Here is a 20,928-nt window from a genome sequence, read left to right on the forward strand (position 1 = left end):
GCTTAGAACAATGCTGAGAGGAGCCTGAGAGATTATGTACTGCCCACTCTGACGGGAGTACAAAATAGTATACGCCCATCAGCTGTAGAGGCTAACAACTTTGAAATCAAGCCCGCTATTCTACAAATGGTGCAGTCCTCTGTGCAATTCAATGGGTTGCCTTCTGAAGATCCTCACACCCATTTGTCCAATTTTCTGGAGTTGTGTGGAACCTTCAGATATAATGGGGTGAGTGATGATGCAATCAAGCTTAGGCTTTTCCCATTTTCTTTGAGGGACAGAGCTAAAAGTTGGCTGAACTCGCTGCAGCCAAAATCTATTGTCACCTGGCAAGATCTAGCTCAGAAATTTTTGTCTAAATTCTTCCCTCCGTCCAAAGCTGCTAAATTGAGGGGAGAGATCAATAACTTTTGCCAGAATGATGGAGAGTCATTGTATGAAGCTTGGGAACGGTTTAAGGAACTCCTGAGAAGATGTCCTCATCATGGCATTGAACAGTGGATGCTAGTACAGAATTTCTACAATGGTTTATGTCCGACAACCAGAACCATTATTGATGCTGCAGCGGGTGGCACTTTTATGAGCAAGAGCGCAACTGGTGCTTATGAGCTGCTGGAGGACATGGCTACAAACAACCATCAGTGGTCTGAGGAAAGATCATCAGGAGTCAGAAAGGTGGCTGGGGTGCATGAGCTGGATGCAATCACTGCTCTAACAGCACAAGTAGCCTCCTTGACAAAACAGTTACAATAGAGCACTGTATCTGCGAATGCGGTTCAGATGGCAGTGAGGTGTGAAATGTGTGGTGGTGCTCATTCTGTCGATCAGTGCCCTATCTGTATGAATAATAACACCCCAATGGATCATGCTCAAGTTCAAGCGGTGGGAAACTTTCAAAGGCCACTCAATAATCCATTCTCCAATACTTACAATCCTGGGTGGCGAAATCATCCCAATTTTTCGTGGAAGAATAATCAAGGCCAACAACCTCAGTTTCAGGGCCAATTTCAGAATAACATGCCTCAGCCACCTATGCATCAAGCTTCGTCATCACAACAGCCTAGGCCTCAACAATCAATGCCTCAACCTGAGAGGCCTAATGAACTGCAAGCTGCCTTGTTGACTCTCACTAATACTCAGACTCAATTTATGACTGAGACCAGATCCTCTATTCGAAACCTTGAGACACAAGTTGGGCAGTTGGCCAATATGCTCAATAACTGACCTCAGGAAAATTTGCCCAGTAATACTGAAGTCAACCCCAAGGAGCAAGTTCAGGCAATTACTCTGAGGAGTGGGAAGCAAACTGAGCAGCCTAGACCTCCACAGGTAGTGGTTCAGAATAAAGAGATGGGTGAACAGTCTGATTCAGAAAGGGTTACTAAGAACCATCAGCAGTCAGAACAGAGTCCGCCAGTTGTTATTGAGCAGCCAGTTCGAGTTCCATACCCTCAGAGGCTTAGAAAGACTACACTTGATAAACAGTTTTCTAAGTTTCTAGAGGTGTTTAAAAAGCTGCACATAAACATTCCTTTTGCTGAGGCCTTGGAGCAGATGCCCAGCTATGTTAAATTCATGAAGGAGATTCTATCAAAGAAAAGGAGGATGGAGGACTATGAGACTGTAGCACTCACTAAAGAGTGCAGCGCGATTTTACAAAGGAAGTTACCCCAAAAGCTGAGAGATCCGGGGGAGTTTCACCATACCTTGCACCATTGGCAAGTTTGAATGTTAGCACGCCTTATGTGATCTGGGGGCAAGTATCAATCTGATGCCCTTATCTGTGTTTAAAAGACTTGGTTTGGGGGAGGCAAAACCAACAACTGTCACTTTACAGCTCGCAGACCGATCGTTAACACACCCATGAGGTATTAATGAGGATGTTCTTGTGAAGGTGGATAAGTTCATATTTCCAGTTGACTTTATTGTTCTGGACATGGAGGAGGACACAGATGTCCCAATTATTCTCGGTAGGCCATTTCTAGCCACAGGCAAGGCTCTTATTGATGTTCACAAAGGAGAGCTTAAGCTTAGAGTTCAAGGAGATGAGGTGGTCTTTGTAACGACCCAAATTCGCTAATAAGGCTTAAGGGCCTTGATTAGCGTGCCAGGAGGGCACGATGGGATTCATGTGTGATTTTATGAGTTAAATGCATGGTTATGATTTAAAGCATGTTATTTGACTATTTATTTATCTGAGATGCATGACTATGTGTATTAGCATGCATGTAGGCCCTGATTGTGTTTGAAGGGCATAATTGTAATTTTAGCCCGCTGAGGGCATATATGTGATAATTGTATTCTGTGAATGGTACCACGTGAGTGTGGTGTTATTATTGTGATGCACGTGCCGATACGGTCCTAGAGAGCTAGTTTACTTAAGAGTCACAACGGGATTTCTATACTCGGCTCGGGAGGAGCCTAGGGGTACCTTGGGAATTTTATGTTTAAGTTGAGGTTCAGCGGGTAATGGTTATTGGTGATTGAGTAACCTGGGTAACCGTTAGTTACTGCTGAGAGTAACAAGTTTAGGTGAAAGAAATGGTAGAATTGCAATATAGGAGAAATGACTAGTGTGCCCTTGAGGTTTAGTTAGCAAAGGGTTTTGATGAAGGGGTAAAATGGTCATTTGGCAATGGGTTTAGACAAATTTGAGCTGTGTTATAGGGGTACACGGTTTGGGCTTGGCATATATGTTGGGTTTTGATAAAATTAGAAGAGAAGAAAAGAAAAGCTAGAAGAAGAAGAAGAAGAGGAGAAGGAGCTGAAATTTGGAGACTTAGAGATGGATCTAGGAAGCAAAGAGTGAATTCTCCACTTGAGGTAAGAAGTTTTATGCAAATTTAGGGCTTGTTTTTGTTTTGATTTGAGAAATCTAAAGCTTGAGTTGAGTTTCTAGGTTTTGTATGAGTTGCTGAATTTAGGAATCTAAGGGGTGGATTTTGAGAGTGATTGTGTTCTTGAGCTGGGATATGATGTTTATGGGTTGATTGAATGGTCTACTTGGGGTTTTGATATGGTTTTGGGGCTTAGGTTTGAGTTTGGGATGATTTGGGATTGTTTTAGTTCGGGAAAAACGCAAGAGAAAACCTAGAAATCTGGGTTTTGCGTAGGAGCGCCGCGGCCCTGTTCTTGGGCGCCGCGGCGCGAGGCTGTTTCTGGGCAGGGGGAGGCTTCTGACTTGCTGGGTGCCGCGGCCCTATTGGGCAGGGTGCCGCGGCCCTCTTAGGTAGCGCCGCGGCGCTAGGCCATTTTCAGGACTTGAAAGTTTACATTTTTGAGCTTTTGCTCCGGGGGTTCGGGGGATGTTTCCGATGATTTGTTTTAGGAATTTGGGAGTCCCGAGAGTGTGGGATTGGTCCCGGGAAGCGGTTTTTGATTTGATTAGTGTTGAGGGATATTTCTTGTGTGTTGTGACTAGGTTATTGGAGAGGCTCGTGCTAGAGGACCGTGCTTGCGGCTTTAGTGCATCAGGAGGCTCGGAATACAGGTAAGAAAACTATAACACCCGTAGGATGGGGCATGGGCCCATAGTGTGATTGCGGGGCACGGCCCTATATTGCATGTTGCATGATGAGATGATTGCAGGGCACGGCTCTATATTGCATTTCATGTTAGGGTGCAGATTTAAATGAATTGATATTTGTTTGAATGTTGTTTGATTTATGCTATACATGATTATAGTGAATTGAACGGCTATGGCCGAGGGCGGCAAGGCCGAGAACGGCAGCGGGGCCGGAAGTAACACCTAGCACATGGGATGCTATGGTCAGGGTAGGACCCAGGGGATACGGGTGGTATCCCTACGGTGAAGACCGAGACCCCAGGCTTCGGTAAGGCTTCGGGGGCGGCATGGCCGTATTTGTTTAGTCTAATGGTTGACTTGTTTATATGTGGATTATCTGTTATAATAAACTGTATAAATTGCATATGTTATGCTCTGCATGAGTTTTCTTGCTGGGCTTCGGCTCACGGGTGCTCTGTGTTGCAGGTAAGGGCAATGGCTGAGTCAACCAACCATGAGTACGGAGAGCGTGAAGCGACGCGTACATGTTTGGCCTGCCCGACTGCTTTGGTTGGGGGTTTATTTGAAAATGGCTGTAATAATCTATGATTTTAGAACTGATCAACTGTAAACTTATTTCAAGATGTAAATAGTTTTCAAATCTTACTTTGGGATCCCAATTGTTTAATGCTAGAAGTTTTTATTAAGTCAACGCATTTTCAAAGATTACATCCTTAACTTTTATTAGTCACACTTTTGTTTCAAAACCTCGGTTAGCGAGTTCATTGCACTGTTTTGTCTTAAAACTCACTTAGTAACGGCTCTAAGGAAGTAGGGCGTTACAGTCTTTAATGTCTTCAAGTCTATGAAGTATCCGGTGGCTAGTGACAGTTGCTTTAGTGTGGATGTGATAGAAAAGGCAGTCTCCAAGAGAAGGATGAGCAGTGATGCCTTAGAGGTAGTATTATTGGGTGATGAGGGCGACGATGATGATGCTGAGATCAGAGAATGTGTAAACTGGATCAACTCTTTCTTACCATATTGGAAGAAGTTTCAAGAACTAGCAGATGCGACTGATAAACCGCCAACCTCCATTCAGCAGCCAATGCAGTTGGAATTAAAGGTCCTCCCAGATCACTTGCGCTATGCTTATTTGGGAGAGAATGAAACTTTACCTGTCATTGTGTCAGCTGACCTGTCAAAGATAGAATTGGAGAAACTGTTGAGGGTTCTAAGGGAGCATAAATTGGCCATTGGGTGGACCTTGGCAGATATTAGAGGAATAAGCCCATCGACGGTGATGCATAAAATCTTATTGGAGGAGAATAGCAAGCCATCCATAGAGGCCCAGAGAAGACTCAATCCAGTCATGAAGGAAGTGGTATTGGAGAAAATTCTTAAATGGTTGGATGTTGGGGTGATCTACCCAATTTCTGATAGCGCATGGGTAAGCCCTGTGCAAGTGGTACCTAAAAAGGGTGGAATGACTGTGGTGAAAAATGAGAACAATGAACTCATTCCAACAAGAACTGTAACGGGGTGGCGGATTTGTATAGACTACCGCAAGCTCAATAAGGCAACAAGGAAGGATCATTTTCCTTTGCCTTTCCTTGATCAGATGCTTGACAGATTGGCAGGCCATAGCTACTACTGTTTCTTGGATGGGTATTCTGGGTATCATCAGATCGCTATTGCACCAGAGGATCAAGAGAAAACAACCTTTACATGTCCTTATGGCACATTTGCTTTCAGGAGAATGCCATTTGGACTATGCAATGCCCCTGCAACATTTCAACGGTGCATGATGGCCATATTTTCAGACATGGTAGACTGGTGTATTGAGATATTCATGGATGATTTCTCTGTTTTTGGCTCATCATTCGACCTCTGTTTGGGTAACTTGGAGAACGTGCTGCGTCGTTGTGAGAAGGCAAATCTGGTGCTGAATTGGGAGAAATGCCATTTTATGGTGAAAGAGGGGATTGTTCTTGGCCATAAAATTTCAAGTGAGGGAATTGAGGTAGATAGAGCAAAAATTTCTACCTTTGAAAAGCTGCCTCCACCAGTTTCAGTCAAAGGAGTTAGAAGTTTTCTTGGTCACGCTAGGTTCTATCGAAGATTCATAAAAGATTTCTCTAAGGTGTCCAAGCCTCTCTCAAATCTTCTTATGAACGGAGTTGTCTTTGATTTTAATGATGAATGTTTGAGGGCTTTCAAATTCTTGAAAGAAAAGCTTATTTCTGCTCCAATTGTGATAGCTCCGAATTGGGAGTTGCCTTTTGAGTTGATGTGTGATGCCATTGACTACGCAGTGGGGGTAGTTTTGGGACAGCGGATTGACAAGGTATTCATGTCTATCTATTATGCTAGTTGGACTCTAAATGATGCTCAGCTGAATTATGCTATTACAGAAAAAGAGCTGCTAGCTATTGTGTTTGCTTGTGATAAATTTAGACCGTATCTGATTGGTAACAAAGTGATTGTCTACACTGATCACTCTGCCATTAAATACTTGATGTCAAAGAAAGATGCCAGGCCCCGCCTGATTAGATGGATTCTTTTGCTTCAAGAATTTGACATGGAGATTCGTGACAAGAAGGGCAGCGAGAATGTGGTAGCTGATCATCTCTCTAGACTTGAGGTGGAGGAGACTGAAAATAAGAAAGCAGTGAAAATCAATGATAACTTTCCTGATGAGCAGTTGTTTGGGGTAAGTGAGACTTTAGCTGTCCCTTGGTTTGCAGACATAGTGAACTTCTTGGTTGCCAAGATTGTGCCTCCTGAAATGTCAAAGCAGCAATTAAAGAAATTCTTTTCTGAGGTGAAACACTACTATTGGGAGGAACTGATTCTTTATAGGCACTGTGTTGATCAGATTATCAGAACGTGTGTTCCTGAAGAAGAGATGCAATCCATTCTTAATCACTGTCATACTCAACAATGTGGAGGGCACTTTGGAGCATCAAGAACAGCGACCAAGGTATTACAAAGTGGTTTCTATTGGCCTTCATTATTCAAGGATGCCAATGTTTTTGTCAAAGCCTGTGATAGGTGTCAGCGAACTGGTAATATCTCGAGGAGAAATGAAATGCCTTTACAGGGGATTCTTGAGGTGGAACTGTTTGATGTATGGGGCATCGATTTCATGGGGCCTTTTCCACCATCTTACAACAATGAATATATTCTATTGGCAGTGGATTATGTATCCAAATGGGTGGAGGCTGCAGCAACTAGAGCCAATGACGGTAAAACTGTGCTTAATTTTCTGCATAAACATATTTTTACTAGATTTGGCACTCCCCGAGCTCTGATTAGTGATGAAGGGAAACACTTTGTAAATAAACAACTTGATGCATTGCTGGCTCGTTATGGAGTATATCATCGAAAAGATTTGCCTTACCATCCTCAATCAAATGGGCAAGCTGAAGTTTCAAACAGAGAAATCAAGAGCATCCTTGAGAAGACCGTTGACAGTTCGAGGAAAAATTGGTCGAAGAAGTTAGATGATGAGATTTGGGCATACAGAACTGCATTCAAAACACCAATAAGCATGTCTCCTTACAGGTTGGTGTTTGGTAAAGCGTGTCATCTACCAGTTGAATTGGAGCACAGGGCATTCTGGGCTATGAAAAAATTAAATTTTGATTGGAGTGCAGCCAGTGAACGAAGGTCGTTGCAATTGAATGAACTTGATGAGTTCAGAAATGAGGCTTATAAAAATGCCAAGATTTATAAGGAGAGAACAAAGGCTTGGCATGACAAGAATTTAGTCAGGAAGGAGTTCCAACCAGGGCAGCAGGTACTTCTTTTTAATTCAAGGCTGAGACTTTTTCCTGGGAAATTAAAGTCAAGATGGTCAGGACCATTCACTGTTGTTCAAGTCTTTCCATATGGTTCTGTAGAAGTTCGGGGCAATTCAGGTGATTCCTTTAAAGTCAATGGCCAGAGATTGAAACCTTACTTGGGTGGTACTTTTGATCAAGCAAAGTCTATCCTCCTTCTGAAGCCTCTTTGAAGAAGGATCTAGCGTCCGGCTAAATGAGGTTAAAGACAGCGCTTTGAGGAGGCAGTTCTCAGTTGTAAATTTATTTTATTTTATTTTATTTGGTTTTGAACAATGAAGGGATTTTTGTTTTTAGTTGTTATTTTTATTTTCATGTATTGTTTGAACCGTGAAAATCGTGAAAAAAAAATGAAAAATATAAAAATGTGGTGATTTCAGGTGCCATAGCGCTACAGCGCTATACTTGCAGCGCTATGGCGCTCTTCTTAGAGAAGAAAAGGAAATTTGGGGGTCAGTAAGCACTACAGCGCTGGTTCTAGAGGCCAGAGTCCCAATCCGTGCATTAGCGCTACAGCGCTATTCCTTTAGCGCTGTAGCGCTCTGTTCAGTTTTTTTAAAAATCAGAGGGGTTTCGTTTATTTCCCCCTCATTCCTTTTTTTTTTCTTTTTCTTTTTTGTCTTCTTCATTTGGTCTCTCCCCCATCTCTCTCCCAGATCGTGTTCCCCCATCTCCTTTATAGCTCCATCGTTTCTTCCTTTCAACCTCTCCCCAGAAATTTCACCACACCTTCTCTCTCTCTCTCATTTATTTCTTCTTCTATTTCTCTCATTTCTTTGATTTCTTCTCCAACCCAGTCAAATCACCCCAATCATTTGAAACCCTAAAAACTCACTGATTTAATTTCTTGATGGAGATGGAAATTCTCAAGGGGCTGTCCTAATTCAAGCATAAAGGAGTCCATTGCAAGGTTGGGTAAGTGGTTCCTCATCCTTTTCCCCTCAGATTTTTGTGGTATTTGGGATTGGCTTATTTTGATTGATTGAAGAGGGTGGATCCTTTCTGTGGCTTGGGTTTGGGGATTTTAGTTGATTTGCTTGAAAGATTGAATTTTGTAACTGTTTGTGAAGAGGAAAAGGGTCCATTGGTAGGGGAGGTGCTGTCAAAATTCTGTCTTGTGGGTTTGGTGATAGTATAGATAATGGCTCCCAAGAGTAGAGCGGGTAGAAATAAGGACAAGGGAAAGGGGCAAGCATCTGCGTCTCAACCAAGGGAGGATAGTTCTGAGCATGAGTATGATGAGACTCGGTTTATCAATTTCAAGGCTCAGGAGCGGTATGAGAAATTTGTTAGGAAGCCTTTGATTCCCGAGCGTGAAGTGGAATTTCAGTCTGAACCGTTTGCTCATCAGATTTTTGAACAGGTTCGGGCGAATCTCATGAATAGGAAATGGGGCGATTTTGTAACTAGATTGGCACAGGCTAATGTATCATTGGTGTATGAGTTTTATGCGAACTTAAGAGATAAACACAATGACACAGTCTTTGTTCGAGGTAAACGTGTGCCTTTCACTGCTGAAGCGATTAATAAGGTGTTCAAAGACCCGCATATAAAACAGGAGGAGGAGGAATATGCCCAGTTCTTGAATGGATCTATAGATTTTGCGGCTCTGGCTGATAAACTGTGCTTTGAAGGCGCTCCCTGGAATCTATCTGGCAGTCTCCCTAAAAGTATAGCATCATGCCAGCTTAACATGGAGGCGAGATTTTGGGCGTTCTTTGTGTGTGCTCGATTTATGCCGGTTAGTCATGTGTCTGATATGACTAAAGATCGAGCCTTACTGATGTACGCATTGATGCAGGGCATGAGTGTTAATCAGGGTATTTGGATCAAGGCCAACAATAATTTCATTGAAAAAGGGCACACTACTGGAGGTTTAGCCCATGGATCCGTCATCACGATGTTGTGCTGTAAGGCTGGTGTCCCGGAATTTGTTATTGATATTTATCATTCGCTGCAGCAACCGTTGTCCATCAATTTGATGAATGACTATCCTGAGCCTGCTCTATATGTGCCGCAAGCAAGAAAAAAGGGAAGGCGCCATGTGGAAGCTGATGTGGAGGAAGAAGCTGAACCAGTTTTGTTGGGTGGCAGTAGCAATTCAAGCTTGCAGCAAGTTAATGAGAAGTTGGATTATCTAATCCAACAAAATCAATATGTGGTTCAGCAGCAGCATATGGTGAATCAGTATTTGGGCCAGCGATATGATTATGAAGTGAGTCATGTGGCTCAATTAAACAATTTGGTGAGCCGCTGGTCGCTAGATGATTCGGATTGCACTTATTTTGCTCCACCACCACCCTATCCACCGTACTCTCCATTTTACCCTCCGCCTCCACCCCCGTCCTTTGCTGGTTTTCCTGCACCTCAACCTTCGCAATCTCAATCTTTCGAAGGTCCTTCGTTCCAACCACCACCACCGCCATACTGATGTGGCTGGTCAGGTAAGTTCTCTTCCTCTGTTCTTTTCTTTCTCACATTGGGGACAATGTGCGTTTTTAGTTTGGGGGGGAGCTTATTCTGTTTTATTTTTATTTTTGCGTTGTTTAGTTTAGCTCTTAGTCTTTTGTTTTATTTCCTGTGTTGTTTAGTGTAATTGTTAAACCATCATTCGTGTCTGTTGTTGCTTTGGCTTTGCTCGTGAAAAGGAAATTGAATTCAACTGTGTGCTTGGTTCAATTGTTTTAGAGTTTAATTTAAAAGTTTTGTGGGAAATTTTTAATATGTTTTGAAAATGCAACATTTTGGATTTTATTATATGTGTTTGACTAGGGTTGATGGAATGACAATTTGAATTTGATAGAACTTGCATTATTTGGCCTTTGAGGCGAAATCCTTGATGACATGTGTTTAGAAAAGTGATTTAGGCAATTTTATTGGATCGATTGTGCCTTTCAAGCCAACCTTGATTTAATTATCCTTAGTTACCCTTTTTGAGCCTTAAACTTGGTTTTTGTTCTTGATTATACTATTTGAGCCTAAATTTCCTAACTTCATTATTTTTTTTTTTCCTTTTCCTTTGTTATCATAAGCATATAATTTGTGGGAAAGAAGAATGAAAAAATAGTGAGGTATTGGTATGATTTGAATGTAGTAGGATTGTACAAAAAGTAGAGAGAGAAGTTTTTAGATTATATAAAAAAAAAAACAAATCAATTTGTCACACTCCTTGATTTTATTTATATAGAAAATATTAAGTTTGGGGGAGTGTGATTTCAAAAAAAAACAAAAAAAAAATGATATAAAAAGAAAAGAAGAAAATGATGAAAGTGTTGCAATCTCTCTCTCTAATTGTATAAAAGGGTGATTTTTGGTGTAGTGAAGAGAAATTTGGCTGGTTTCAAGGTTTTTATGCTTATGGTAACGATTGAGCCTAAATGACAATTTCATCTACCCTTGCCTAAGCCTAACGCTACAACCTATGAAAGTCCTTTTGATTTCAAAACACGTGTTATTGACATTAGTGGAGAAGGTAAAGTAATGTAAGCATATTGAAAAATTGGTTTGTGGAATTGTCTGGAAGGAGTTGAGCATATATGATAGAGTCCAAATGTTGTAGTCATTTTCATGATATATTATTGATTTCCCTAATTGAACTTTACAAACTGGACTTTAAGGCAATTGAGCTGAAATTCTGGTTATTATTATTGCAATTGAGATTTCATGAGTTTTGGCAAAGCAGTGTAGATGGTAATGATGGTTTAGCTTGTTCGTTTTGTGTTTGTTACGTTTTGTTAGTTTAACTTGGTATTTACTCGAGGGCGAGTAAAGATTTAGTTTGGGGGAGTTTGATAAACGAGTTTTAGGCTCGTTTATGGTCCTAGTTTTTAGGCTATTTTTCATTAGTTAAGATTATTTTATTTCGAAATTATGCTCGTTTGTTCTTGTTTCAGGGTGATTAATGTTAAAGTGATACAAATAATGAAAAGGAGCGAAAGTGGAATAAAATCGGGACGGATTTGTGAATTTTGTTGGTTCTGTAAGTAGTGCTACAGCGCCACTAAGGGAGCGCCGTAGCGCTAGGAAGAAATTTTGAAGAAGCTCGGCACTGACTTTAGCACTACAGCGCTACAACATCAGCGCTACAGCGCTTGGACGCAGTTTTCAGGAAGTTGGTTCCTGACTTTAGCGCTACAGCGCTACCATAAGAGCGCTACAGCGCTGGTGCCCAGATTTCCCCCATTTCGTCTCTGACTTTAGCGCTACAGCGCTACAAGGGTAGCGCTACAGCGCTGGTTTCGCGATTTTTGACATATCTGGTTATTTTTTATGGGCAATTGAGTCTTTTCCAGAGGGAATTTTTAGTAGGAATTTTTGGGAAACATATATGCGACTGAGACAAGGCTGAAGGGGAGAACGACAGCTGGAGTAAGAATACCATCTTGGAGGATTGATTGCTGTATTTTTTTTTATCTTTTTCTTTAAATTTTCATGTTTGTAATTGAACTATCATATGGCTAGAATGAATATCGTAGGCTAAATTATTTTTTAGGGCTTTTATGTGAATCTTTTGGAAACCCTTGTTATGGTTTAATGCAAAATTGATGTTCTTCTTCATCTCTTTCAATTCCTTGCAATCTGTGTTATTTGTGCGATTATTGATTGATCACCTCTAATTGCTATTTCATGAATCAAATTGAAATCTGAAAAGTGAAATTTGATATGCTTTGATTGTTTGGATGCAAATTTAATTTAGAACGAAAGTATCTAGATTGTTTGCCTATTTTTTCTGAGTTGCGTGGTTAATGCCTTCTACATGATTCAACTTACCATAGAAATATAGGAAGTTGTCATTTAGATTGAATTTCATAAATCTTGACCAAATTATGAATTGTTTTTGCAACTTATTCTTGAATAGGGAGAAGGGGATATAAATTATTGCATTAGGAAATAAAAGGGTGGAAAATAGAGGATCATAATTGTCCTAATTTCATTTTCTCTGTTATTTTCTGTTTAAATTTTCATTGTGCTTCTTAGTATTTTTCGTTGTTTGAAATCTCTGAAATCGTTCAATCAAATAGAATTAAAAAGATTGGTTGATTGGTAATTGATAAATCAGTCATTGAGGACGATACTTGGTTTTTACCATTTTATTACGAATTGCGACTGTGTACACTTGCATAGCAAAAATATCGCAACAATAATTCTAGTCTCCGGAACCTTGAATTCTATCAATCCAGGTGATAAAATCCATTGCGGGCCTTAACCTTTGAATTCCCAAGCCTATAATCTCTTTAAAGCCCAAAAATGCGCTAAGAGCCATGGCCCCATGAGGCCATGCCGCGGCCCGCCCCCAACCAGAGACCAACCCCAAAACAGGGCAGGCGCATCGCGGCTCAAGCAAGGGCATGCCGCGGCCCGCCCTTCTTCCTAGGCACCAAAATGCTCCAGAGGGCCGCGGCTCAGCAAGTACAATGTCGCGGCCCGACCCTTCAAACCTAGAAAAATCCTCCATTTTTGCCACGAAAACCCAGCAATTTTACCCAAAACCAACCCAACAATCCCACTCAATCACCACAACATTTCCAGAGTAATCCTAGCAGCAAAACCCAACAGAAACTAACCCCATAACTCACCCAAACAATCAAGAGCATTTCACCATTTTACTCACATGCAAACTCTAAAATACCAGCTGCAATTCAATACAATTCACTAAGTTAAGAGCTTACCTTGAGCTGAGTTGAACCCCTGGTCTAGTTCCCTAAGCTCCAAGCTTCTAGTTCCCAAAATCCGACCTATGCGGACAGCAGGAGAAATCCTCTTCCCGTTGCCCCTGCATATTCCCCATAGGCACGCGGGAATATCCCAGATCCTCATCCTCAACTGCAAGCTCTAAGTTTCTCTAATGGAAGTTATTGGAATGAGGGTCGTCGAAGTGGTAGGTCCAGTGCAGATTTGAGAAATTAGCTGAGTTTGGTTCAGAGCCCTCGAGTCAATCCACAGACCGATCTACGAGATCGCCTGAATTCACAAAGGAGAAATCCATCTCGCGATGGAGTCAGTGGCACTCACCACGAGGGAGGTCCTTCCGAAGTACGTGATAATGGGAATGTCCCACCCAACCAAGCTCGAACTTGGAGGGACAATAATCCGCCAAACACGTATGGCTGAATGGGTGCTGTTGAACAGCCCCAGGGAACCAAGGACCAGACCCTCGAAAGGTTAGCCTAGATGGAGGAGCTGATGAAAAGACTCCTATCGGAGAAGGAAAGAGACAAATATGACTCAGGAGATGAGCTCAAACTTTTCACCCCAAACATTGCACCAAATACATACTCGTCGGGTTTCAGAATGCCCCATCTGTCAAAATTCGATGGAAATGGAGATCCATCTAACCACTTGGGAATGTTCAACACCCTGATGATGGCTCACAATATTGGACCCGAGCTGAGGTGCCTGGTATTCCCCTCGACTATGGTCGGGCCAGCTAGACAATGATTCAAGCAATATAAGAAACATTCTATCAGCTCATGGAAAAGTTTCTCCGCTGATTTCAAGAGGGCGTTCCGGGCTTCTCAGGCGGCTCGCATTAAGGTGGACTCCCTCGCAAATGTAAAGCAGCAGCCCGGAGAGCCTCTAAAACCATATCTGAGTAGGTTTACCAATGTTGTTGCTTGAGCTAGAGACGCGGATGAAAGTTTTGGGCTCATGGCGATGAGAATAGGAATTCTTGTTGGGGGCGACCTATGGCAAGAACTCCAAAGAAAGGGGGTGAACACCGTGGATGAGTTCCTGAACAAGGCTCAAAGGTGGATCAACTTGGAAGAAGCACGAGCTTCAGTCGCAGGAACCAGCCAAGTCCCTGCCCAACCCGTTTGAGCAGTAACGGATGTTGCAGCTACGGCTCAAATCGTTACCCAGAATAACCAAGGGGGAAGTAACAAGAGGAAGGGAAATGGTGTGGGCAGCCAGAGCGGTTTAAAGAAAAACAATCCCATGGAGAAGTTTAAGACGATCTATACAACTTCTGCCGACCTCACGGATACTAGAGAGCGTATGTTCTTGACGAATTATGCCCGCCTTCTGTGGAAAAATCCAGAGTCGTTAAAGAATCAAAGGATGAAGAAAGATCCTTCGAAATTTTTTCGATTCCACAATGACATCGGTCACAACACTGATGATTGCAGGCACTTGAAGGATGAGATCGAGACGCTCATCAGGTCCGGACCATTGGCTCAGTATGCCCGGAATCGAATAACTCCCAGTCAGCTCGCTGAACAAAACATTCCATCAGCCCCGGAGGCCTTGGGGAATCAAACCGGAGCAGAGGCGAATCAGGATACCCGTCCTCTGATAACAGAAGGAGAGATAACAACCATCTCCAGAGGCCCTCATTTGGTAGGCACAAGCAGGGGTGCCCAGAAGAGATATATCAATGAGCTGAGGTCTCACAACGGAGTTGAGTTTGTCCCGGAGCAACGTTTATCTAAGCAATAGCGATTGGAGAAACAACCAATTATTTTTACTGAAGAAGATGCTAGCCATGTCCAATTCCCGCATAACGATCCTTTAGTCATTACCATCCAGCTCGCCAATTGGAGAGTTAGGAGGACACTAGTGGATAATGGAAGTTTTGTGAACCTACTATTTAGGTCCACACTGGAAAAAATGGATTGTCTGTGACCGAGCTAAAGGCAATCTCCATGATGCTGTATGGGTTTTCCATTGAGGGATCGGCAGCTATCGGAACAATCAAGTTAGTGATAACCTTGAGTGAAGGGCCACGAACTGTTTCCAAGCTTCTCGAGTTTGTGGTCGTCGATTGTCCGACCGCGTACAATGCAATCTTGGGTCGACCTACGTTAATGGCGTTCGAAGCCATAACATCTGTCCGCCACCTTGTGATCATGTTCCCCTCATCTACGGGAATATGTATTGTCTGAGGCAATCATCTCACTGCCAGGGAATGCTACAGCATTTCCATGAAGGGAAAATCACAACCCGGGCAGCAAACGATGGCCATACAGGACAGGGGCGAGGAATCCCATGAAGTAAGGACTACTCCTGGAATGGAAGAACCTCAACAAGCCAGTGGTAGGGATACTACCCCGAGTGATGATATCGATCTGTGAGTAGGCAAAGATAGATCTAAGCTCCGAGCTATTGAAGAGCTTGAAGAAGTAAACATCGATCCCAGAGATGCTTCAAGAGTCATTATGCTTGGGAAAAATCTTGGCGATGAGAGGAAAGCGGAGCTGATAAAATTTTTACAAGGGAATCTAGATTTTTTCACCTGGTCTCATGAAGACATGGTAGAGATAAGCCCGAGTGTGATCATGCATACCCTGAACTTGGATAAAAGTATGCCTGCGAAATCCTAGAAACAGAGGCGTCTGGGTACAACCCGAGCTAAGGCCCTGGAAGAAGAAGTAGCTCAGCTATTAAAATGCGGGTTTATTTGTGAGGCTAAATATCTGATCTGGGTCGCAAATCCTGTCCTGGTCCCAAAGCCAAATGGAAAGTGGTGGATCTGCATCGATTTCTCCGACCTAAACAAAGCTTGTCCCAAGGATTGCTTTCCATTCCCAAGAATTGATCAGTTGGTGGATGCCACTGCAGGGCACGAGATCATGTTCTTCATGGATGCGTATCCTGGGTATAACCAGATCGCGATGAACCCCGCAGACTAGGAGCATACTAGCTTTATGACTCCAACAAATGTTTATTGTTATAAAGTTATGCCCTTCAGGCTGAAGAACGCAGTGGCAACCTACTAGCGATTGGTCAACAAAATGTTCACTGATCAGATCGGGAAAAACATGGAAGTGTATGTTGATGATATGCTGGTCAAATCTAAGACTGCCGATAACCATGTTCCCGATCTGAAGGAATGTTTTGAGATCTTAAGGAGATATAACATGAGGTTGAATCCCCAGAAGTGTACTTTCAGAGTGGCATCAGGAAAAATTCTGGGATTCATAGTCAATACTAGAGGGATAGAGGCGAACCCCAACAAAATTAGATCGTTATTTGAAATGCCTTCGCCCAAGTCGCGTAAGGATGTCCTAAATCCAACGCTGATGCTTTGGCGAGACTCGCTACCTCCAAGGAAGCCGATACTCTGAGCATAGTATCGGTGGAATTCTTGGAGAGCCCAAGTGTGGCAGGAAGCACGATGGAGGTCGAAATGATCGACACTAGGCCAACCTGGATGACCCCCATAGTAGAATATCTTAAGACAGGGAAGTTGCCTGATGAATGAAAAGATGCGAGAAGGGTACTATTATCCCCAAAATTTGAAAGAGATGACGTGGCAATAGAAATGACAAATGGCAAGGAATGGTTGGGCGATCTGGCTTAGGAGTGACCTGGTAGACCAGTGAAGAATTTTGACTGGCCAGTCACAAGTTTGTCTGCCCAGCCATGACCTTGTCCGACCAGTCACATGTTTGTCTGCCCAGGCATGACCTTGTCTGACCAGTCATGACCATGTGACCAGTCATGACCATGTTCGACCAGCCAAGTGCATGTCTGCCCAGTCAAGTGCATGTCTGCCCAGCCAGGTGCATGTCTGCCCAGTCAGGTGCATGTCTGTCCAGTCAGGTGCGTGTCCACCCGGTGAAGGTTTGGCCGACCAGCCTGAATGTGATATGGATTGACTCGATAGAGCAGGGCTACGTAAAAAATCCCAGAAATGACTTCAAGGGAATCTCTCAGTTTATCCCATGAATATAGTGTATTGTTATATTTTGAATATTATTGTAAATTAAATATAATGAGAATAACAAAATATCCCGATTATGAGGGACATCATCTGTACGATCCTGAGCCTATAAATACAAGGCTCATGGCATCATAAAGAGGACCTTTGATTCGAATTCTAATTTTCTAGAGAGAGAGTACTTGTATCTTGAGAGAATTCTTGTATTCTTGTAATCTGCACTGAAGAAACTCAGTTGACTCAGGTTCATCTGATCTTGAGTGCAGATCTATAATCACAACTCTAAGTGGATTAGGCTATTACCAACACATTGGGGCTGAACCACTATAAAAATCGTCTGTGTCGTTTATTTCTCTAGAAGGTTTTTGTCGTTTGGACGTCTACACGTCATTGGCCAAAAACGCGGTCAACATTTTGGTGCTTTCATTGAGAGCCTGAAGAGAAAGACAGACGATCCCTGAAGTATTATGGCTCCTAAGAACACCAATGCGGCCTCCAAGAAGATAGGCTCCTCTAAAGAGCCTGCTAGATCAGAAGGTCCTGGCCCACAAGACCATGAGACTGAGCCTAGAGTCATGCTCAAGGATGTGACTCCAGAGGTTGAAGAACTCCAGGAAACCATGGGGGCCTTCCAGGAGGAGATGGCACAATTCAATGCCAGACAGGAGGCGTTCGCTGAAGAGATGGCTAGGCAGAAGGCGACGTTTGAGCAGCAGAGACAGGAGATAGAGGCCAGGAGCGAGGAGATCAAGCGATAGTAGGAGGAGGCCGATAGGCGACATCGCGAGGCTGTACTCGCTCTGGAGGCAGCTACCCAATTGGCCCAAGCCAATGCTCAAGCCGTAGCACAAGCAGCCACCCAGGGAGCAAGAAATAATAATGCTGGTCAGAGGACCACTGACAGAGCCGATTCTCGAGGACCGGACAGAAGCAGGAGTAACCCCCCTGGTTGGGAAGATGATGGAGATCGATCCAGAACTGCCTCGACGCAAAGGGAGCACTCTAGAACCCTCTCCAGGAGCCACCGATTAGAGACTTCTAGATCAGGGAGTCACCGATCGGGCAGTAAAAAGACTCCACCCAGGCAGGATCAGACCAAGACTCCTCGAGATAAGAGGACTTCACAATTCAAAGATGGGCATGGTCGTGATGAGGCTGATAGTCATCACACCGACCAGTCAAAGGAAAAGGAGGGCAATGACCAACAAGGAGGAAAGGACTGCCCAGGGCGTACCGAAAGGCCTCCACTGCACCCCGGCCAGCAGCGTAGTGGGAGAGCACAAGTCCCGCGTAGTAGGCCCTCTGAAAAATCGAAAAGTACGGTGTTCGATCGGGCAGGAGAGCATGCTTCCTGGAAGGATCTGAGGGACGTTATCACCAACAGGAGGAGGACCATCCCAGTCGAAGGGCAAAATCTGAACCGCCCTGCCAGCCAAGTAGAAATACTTGACAACAGTGCACCAGATGGTAATGCCCGACCAGGCGGTCAAGACCTTGGAACTTCATCAGTTGCACCAGCCATCCAAGCCCAGCTTGACATGCTAACAGCTGCAGTGCAAGGTTTGTCAAAATGACCTTCCGGGATAGATGCGATAGACCACCGGAATGGTAGCCCATTTTGTGCCCGGATTAGAGCAACCCAGCCGCCGGCAAAATATAAAGCACCAGTTCTGCCAATATATACAGAAAAGGAAGATCCCATCAGACATGTTGGGAAGTTCGAGGACCAGATGGAATTGCTCGGAGTAAGTGACAATTATCGATGTAGAGTTTTCCCGACTACATTGTTGGATACTGCCCAGGAATGATATTGGAAGTTTAAGCCAAACTCCATTACCTCTTGGGAAGCATTCAGGAAGGAGTTTTGTAGACAATTCAACACTGCCCGGACTCCACCAGTGTATGCCAACCACTTGGCAGATATCAAACAAGGAAAAGATGAGTCTCTATAGAGTTATATACAGAGATTCATGAGAGAATCCAATAGAGCAACTACTGTAGGAGACGAGGGGAAGATGGTTGCAATATCCGTTGGGATAACTTATCGGAGCCCTTTGTGGGATAGCATACATAGAAATCCAATTTCAACACTTCAACAATTTCTTGACCGAGCAGACAAGTATGTGAAATTGGATGATGCAATCGAGAAAGAGGAGAATGGCATAAACAATCCGAGCGAATCAATGGACTCTCCTAAGGATGGTGGAAAGAAACGTGGAAATAACGGGTCTGACCACCATGAGGAAAAGAAAGTAAAGTTGAGTTCAAATGAAAAGCCAACCAAGTATGAGCCTTAGTTCACTAACTACACCACTCTCTCGGCTAGCTGAGCAGAAATATATCTTGCTAGTCATGAAGAGGTTCCCTACAAGAAACCTCCACCCGTCAGGAAAGAGATGAGGAAGAGAGATATGAATAAGTTTTGTCTTTTCCATGGAGATTATAGTCACGACACGAATGAATGCAATCACCTCAAGGATGAGATAGAATTTCTTCTCCGGTCGGGCAAGTTGAGGAAGTACCAGGCAGAGACACCCCAAGGAGAAGGAGGCAGCAGTAATCCTGGTTTCAGACGACAAAGATCTCCACCCTTGCAGCCCGGACCTGTGGACTTTACCTTAGACACTATATGTGGAGGTCCACACTTAGCTGAAGATAGCAACGAAGCAAGGGAGAGGTATGCTGAGCGGGAGTGCTAGGATCAGAAACCACTGGAGTGGCGAGCATCAGAGGATATATTATTTCTAAATACCGCTTTCAGAGTGGTAGCTTGATTTCGAGTTGTTTGACTTGTTATTTTAGTTTGGTTTATGAGCTGGTTATTTGCTAACCAGTCATTTTATTTTTGAACAATTTTGGTTGTTTAAGACTCATTATTAGACATGTTTTGTCCTTTTTAATTTACGAGTAATAAAAGAGACTACGCGCAGCGTGGTCGATTCTTGCTACAAATATGCATGTGTGTTAGTTATCCGAGCAGTGTTCAACTGGTCAGTAAAATTGGACAGTATTCAACTGCTCGAATATTTTCCATATATTCTATGTGTTTCATAAGTAATTAACTACTCGAACAGATTCAATCAGTTAGCAAGTGACTAAGGATCTTTCAACCCTCGATCACCTGGGGGGCACATGGGGTATACTGGTATAGAATTTAACACAGGCAATAAGAGCATGAGTTAATATATCTATTTTTAGGCTTACTTGTAAATTTTCGAAGTCCAAAAAGGCCATTAAGCTAACTTGTTTGACAAAGCTTAAGTAACTTGGAATTTTTTAAAATTTCAAGTTAGGAGCAGATATTCGTGTGACAATAAACATTATGCTCATAAAATATTAGAGCAATAAGAGTGTGAGAAAGTATACTTAGTATGGACTTATGAAATGTCTAGAATTTCTAAGTTAGAAAACTAAGTACTCATGCAAAGATATAAGGCATACACCCGAGTGACTTTACTATTCTAAAAAAAATTATAACTTTTTAAGTCTAAAAAAGACTTAGAGTGTTTTAAGTTAACAAAGAAAAGTAAAGTATAAATGCCAACAACTCAGCTGTAAGAGAGAAATATCAAAGCTGCTAAGCAACAATCGTCTTCACAAGAATAAAGAGCAAACTACTAGCCGGGTACAAGGTTTAGCTGATCAGGTGCAAAGTTTTCCTGGTCGGGAGAGTAGATACAACTTCCCTGGTCGGCTAAGCATGTATCGCCGATCGAGTAGGAAACTCTGTTGTTTAGCATGAATAACATCGATGAGTCTCTGGAGTGAATCAAACAAACATGAACAAATGAATGCAAAGTAAATACTACATAGTGAAAAAATGTCTTTGAGAAGAGAAGTCAATTTTTCCCCAAGATTGATTGAGAGAAATCGATCTCTCAAAATACTTTTGGGAGATTCAAACAAGGTGTTTTGATGGT

General features: G+C 42.9%; 1 non-coding gene across 1 annotated transcript; it reads right to left on the minus strand.

Moving 5' to 3' along the window:
- Positions 1 to 384: 384 nt before the first annotated feature.
- LOC133807643 (small nucleolar RNA R71) lies at positions 385 to 491 on the minus strand. The gene has a single exon (XR_009879544.1). It is a non-coding gene; the product is annotated as a small nucleolar RNA R71 (small nucleolar RNA).
- Between the last annotated feature and the right edge of the window lie 20,437 nt (positions 492 to 20,928).

Source organism: Humulus lupulus, chromosome X, assembly GCF_963169125.1.
Source record: "Humulus lupulus chromosome X, drHumLupu1.1, whole genome shotgun sequence".
Taxonomy (NCBI): domain Eukaryota; kingdom Viridiplantae; phylum Streptophyta; class Magnoliopsida; order Rosales; family Cannabaceae; genus Humulus; species Humulus lupulus.